Source organism: Vulpes lagopus, chromosome 4 (genome assembly GCF_018345385.1).
Source record: "Vulpes lagopus strain Blue_001 chromosome 4, ASM1834538v1, whole genome shotgun sequence".
NCBI classification, from domain to species: domain Eukaryota; kingdom Metazoa; phylum Chordata; class Mammalia; order Carnivora; family Canidae; genus Vulpes; species Vulpes lagopus.
The window spans coordinates 118,206,448-118,211,884 of NC_054827.1; the positions used below are offsets into that span (position 1 = coordinate 118,206,448).

At 43.8% G+C, this 5,437-nt stretch overlaps 1 pseudogene; it reads right to left on the reverse strand.

Moving 5' to 3' along the window:
• Nucleotides 1–4,057: 4,057 nt before the first annotated feature.
• Nucleotides 4,058–5,024, reverse strand: LOC121489974 (annotated as a pseudogene).
• Between the last annotated feature and the right edge of the window lie 413 nt (nt 5,025–5,437).

Sequence of the window (5,437 nt, forward strand, 5' to 3'; positions counted from 1 at the left end):
GCCTAGGTCTTTGCCTCTCTGTGTGTCTCTCATGAATAAATAAATAAAATCTTAAAAAAAAAAAAAAGAAAGAAAAGAAAAAGAGAAAAGAAAGAAAAGAAAAAAGAAAAGAAAAGAAGAAAAGAAAAGAAAGAAAAGAAGAAAAGAAAAGAAAAGAAAAAAGAAAAGAAAAGAAAAGAAAAGAAAAGAAAAGAAAAGAAAAGAAAAGAAAAGAAAAGAAAAGAAAAGAAAAGAAAAGAAAAGAAAAGAAAAGGTGAGGAGGATCCATGGGGTGGAAGAAGGGCAGCTTCAGGGACAGAGAATTCTCAGGACCATTTTGAGCTCCTCTGCCCGTCAAGGTGCCTGGGCCCCTCTCCCCCAAAACCCTGGAGCCTGAGCTCCCTACACAACACTGTGCTCACCCAAGGACGGGCACCATGTGGACCTGGTTCGTGGATGGTGCTGACCACTTGCACTTCCTCCTTCGGATCCAACCACCACCTGGCTCTGCGTCCTAAAAGATGACCCTCAGGGGTGTCCTTGGCAGGCTCCCAGGCCTCTGTGTCCTGGCTAAACCCAGCAGGAGATCCGGAGGGAGGGAGAAATTAGGGTGTTGATTCCTCCAGTTCTTACTGCACCCATCACGGGCGGCCGTCTGTGTCCCTGTACTGACAGTCACAGATCCTGTGTGCTGACCATGGCCCTGGCTCCTGCTCCTGCCCCCCCAGCCAGTATGGAAACAGCTCCCCACCATCGCTGGCCCCCGGATGCTGCCCCCGGGATGCTGCCCCACCCCCGGAGGTTTCCCTGCAGCCTGGCCCAACTTTGTAAACAGCCCTCTCATTAAACTCTCCTGTCACCCAGTGTGCTACCTGCTTCCTGCCAGAGTCCTGTCCGCGGAGAAGGAGCCCAATGAGGTCTGGGCTGCACCCGGGGCCTCAGAGAGCAGCAATGCCCCGGACACTCTGGGAGGATCAGAGAGCAGGTTCCAGCCCCTGGACAGGAGCTGCAGGGGGGCGTAGGAATGGTCAGGGCCAAGCAGGAAGCAGCGGTGACGAGCTGGTCGGGGGCCAGCATGTGGCTGAACGGGAAGCAGGCTCCATGTCCGACCCTCGCCAGGACCCACGTGCTTGGCACCTGACTTCCAGCTTCCCGACCATGAGGATAAATATCTGTTATTGATAATAAGCCTGAAGAGAACAGAGAATCCTGGACCCTGTCAGATAACAGGGAACTAACCCTCTACCGAACCTGAGCCAAGCTCTTGAGTCATTGGTTGCAGACTTACATCTATTTCAGCTGAGACCCTGAACTGACCCAGGGGTGCATCTTCACTGCCTTGGGGCTCCTTCCCCTCATGTCCAAGGAACTGTGCAAGGTGTAAGGTTCAGGAGGGTGCAGACATGCTGACACTTCAAGATCTCAACCAGAGATCATGGTTCCTTCATGGCTTTTCTTCATGGCTTTTCTGTTTTGACCTCAAACACCAAATCAGCCTAATAATAATAGATTTATTGTAAAATCCCTCCAAATCCACATTCTCATTTCAGAAGCATGGCAAAACTACCCCCAAAGAATCAATACAGGGCCCAAGAACCGGTTTTCACCCAGCAACTCAGTAAAACCTCTCTTCCAGAACATTCCAGAACCTTCTAGAACTGTGCTGTCATGGGGAAGCAAACTCTGTAAATGGATGAAGATCTGCCATCTCTTGAGCACCAGAAGTTTCTGACTGCAAGTATCTCTCATAAATCTGTCCACGTCCCTGTCCTGTTTTGTTCACTATAGTAACTTTTCATTACAAAAAGTAGAAAACAAGGATAAAGAAAAAAAGAAAAAATATTGAATTAAGATGAGATGCAGAGCACATATGCCTACTTCCCCTCCCACTCCCCTAAAATGACTCAAAAGATCAGATTAGCTGGGCCTGCTTCCAGTGAAGGGGGTGGCAAATCTTTGACTTATTTTTCATATTCTTCCCTGTTTATAAGTCAATTCTATGTATGCAACAGAATTTGATCCAGAGAAAGAACAGTAGAGAGGCACGAATGGCAAACAAAGACCCCAGAGACTGTGAACATCCGTGTGACCCTGAGCATGTCACTTCCCAGTGGAAAGATGAGGTGGATGGGCTGACTTTTTTGCCAGTTTCCTACCTGCTCTGCACCTGTTAGCGTCCAGGAAACAGAGAACATTCAAATTGGACCATTGGAGACAAGAGTATAATAAAGGGACTATTTCCCAGTGTCCGGGCTGGGAGTCGGGAAACCACCAGAGCCACTACTCTTCCAGGGGATGAATACCACCCCTCGTCCTATGGAGCTAGGGAGGGAGTCCAGCCACACAGCTTGGAGGCCATGCCAACCTCACTCTATCTCTCTCCCTCCAGGACAACGGGTCTCTTGGGCCAAACCAAACTGGAAGCTCTTGATGGAGCTGGGACCACGGACAGCTACCACCTCCTACCTCCAGGGTGGAGCTGGCAGACGAAGAGCAGAGGGGTGCCAGGGGTGCCTGGCATGGCCTCATGCACAGGCAGCTGGACTGCCGTGCTCTGTGCTCTGCTCAGGGAGGATGGACAGCTGCGCCTCACAACTGGATGTCAACCATATAGTTGGCTCCCTCCCCTGAGAACTTTCCCTCCTAAACTTCCATGGGCCGGGAAGCCTAATAAGCAAGTCCACTAGACCTTGTGCAGCGTACACGCAGAAGGGATGGACAAGGCCTGGGTGCATGAGCCCCGCAAGTCAGAGCGCTGCGGCACACAGGCACTGGTTATCCTTCTTTACGTTTGCTTCCAGCTCTGCAGCGACTGAGCTGCAGCAAGCCCCCAGGGCACTGGATTGTGAACCTGAGCTTCCGCTGCCCTGGTGTCCACCACCAAAAACGTCGGCAGCTTCTGTGCACAGTTGACAGCTGCCCTGAACACAAACCAGAATTAGACATTCGTTCCTGGAAAATATAATTGATTAAGTTGAGCTGCTAGACATTCATCAAACTGTATGCCCTGTGAATAGTGTATGTGCCCTCTTTCCCAGGACCTGTGGAACCATCACAAAATTGACTACATACCGGGCATGAGAAAAACTACAAGGTATTTCAAATATAGAAAGAGTACAAGCGGGGATCCCTGGGTGGCGCAGCAGTTTAGCGCCTGCCTTTGGCCCAGGGCGCGATCCTGGAGACTGGGGATCGAATCCCACGTCGGGCTCCCGGTGCATGGAACCAGCTTCTCCCTCTGCCTATGTCTCTGCCTCTCTCTCTCTCTGTGACTATCATAAATAAATAAAAATTTTAAAAAAAGAAAGAAAGAGTACAAGCCACATATGATGTAATTCTTTATTATATTTAATATATTTAAGTATATATTATGTATTTTATACAGCATATATATTTATTTTCTATATAATAGAAATCCCATTGCATCTGGAAAAGATCTGCACTTAAAAGAAAGGGCATAGTCTTAAATACTAACCAAAAATACTAAAAATAAATTTAAAAAGTATTCAAAAGTTGAAGGAAACAACAAACAAATCTAAAGAAAGCAGAAGAAAGAGTTTAATAAAGACACAGGTGTATATACTAACGAACTAGAAAAAAGAGTTAACAAATACATTTAAAGTCTTAACAATAATAACAAAATTAAAATCTTCGCAAGGAAAGACAGATAATATAAAACAGAAAAATGAGTCCCTAAGAAAAACACAGATGGAGAGACTCAGAAAACTTGTCAGTAAATATTCAGTTCAGTCTGTATAATAATTGGAAAAAGTAAATAAATGATCTTGGAAATTATAAACCCTCAGAACTGACTCAAGAAAAACAAACAAAATAAACAATAACAATGTAAAAAGCCACCAGGGTCAAATGGGGGTTATCTATTGGGAAATATATTCCAATTGCCTGATGGGCAAACTTAAACATGTAAATTTTTGGTTTTTTTCCACAGGCAGGTGAAACAATTTTATTTCACAGTTGTCTTTAAAACCACAAAGACACTATGTTCTTCATATAAAAACATTAGTACAGATAACTATACTTTCTAGAAAATGATTATATAGACCCTTTCAAAGAAAAATGCACACCATTATATGGTTCAGACAAGTTACTTGGGAAAAACACATCTGAACCAATTCCTAAAACATACCAGAAGACCACGCTGCATAGTTTGGTTCAAAGTATAGATTACTGTCATCGGTAAGGGCTCCTGCATTCTTACATATTTGATAATACACATATAGACTGGTTTGTGACTTAATGCTCCATTGGTTCATCAGCCTTTTCTGCAGGTTCATCAGCAGGTTGAGCAGGCTGTGCCTTTCTCTGGGGTCTTTCTTCAAGACCTTCCAGGAACGGAGATACATCATCATCATCATAAATCGTAAACTCCAAGTCTTTACCAACAATTCCAATGGAAACATTCTTTGTAGTTAGGTCCTGTTCTGCAGGAAGTGTCTCTCATAAGGCACGCAGACCATGTTTAACCAGTTCATTCAAATTGCACTCCATAAACCCAGACATATGTCTCTCCAAGTAAGTACGAGCTGATTGAGAACGGGCTCCAATGGACATGGCTCTACAGTCAAAATAGTTGGCAGATGGACAGGTTTGGAAATGTGAGGGCCCATATCATCATAACCAGCAATAAGCAGTCCAACACCATATGGTCTCCGGCCATACCGTTGTGTTGGTATCTGGGTCTTGCTTCCAATTAGAGATACAAGACGAGACACAGGAAGAGGTCTGTCAAATACAAATCTGGAATCCAAACACTCCTGGCGCATAAAATTACATAACAGTCTAGCATCAGCAGTAAGTCCCGCGATTGAGATACCAATATGGTTATCAACATGAAGAATTTTCTTCTGATGAGCCGCAAGCTCTGACTGTGCTCTCTTCAATGCAACCAACACTGCATGGGTTTTTGATTTCAGACCAACTGTGGCTGAACCTTGTTTGACAGCTTCCATTGCATATTCAATTTGATGAATCCTGCCCTGAGGGCTCCAAACAGTGACGTCATTGTCATACTGGTTGCGGAACATGGTTCCAGCACGGGTCCCACTGTGGCCTCCGGCCAAACATGTAAATTTTTAAAAACAAAAATAATTCAGGTTAGTAGTGGCTTACAAAATAAAAATATAAAAATAGTAATAGTTTTCTTATATACTAATAATGTCTAATTTTTAAAAAATTAAAAAATATTTTTATTAGAAATGACAAAATGTAATACCCAGAAATAAATAAGAAGTGAAGAAGTATAAAAAAAATGTATACAATTCAATCAGAAAAAAATTGAGAAGACAAAAATTGGAGTGATGCACTCTTTCCTTGAATAAGAAGACAAAATATTGTAGAAGTATTGGTTCTTCCTAATTAATAAATATTTTCAATACAATTCCAAGAAAAATCTCAGACTTTTCTGGAACTTGAGAAAATGAGTAATGAGTTAATTAAT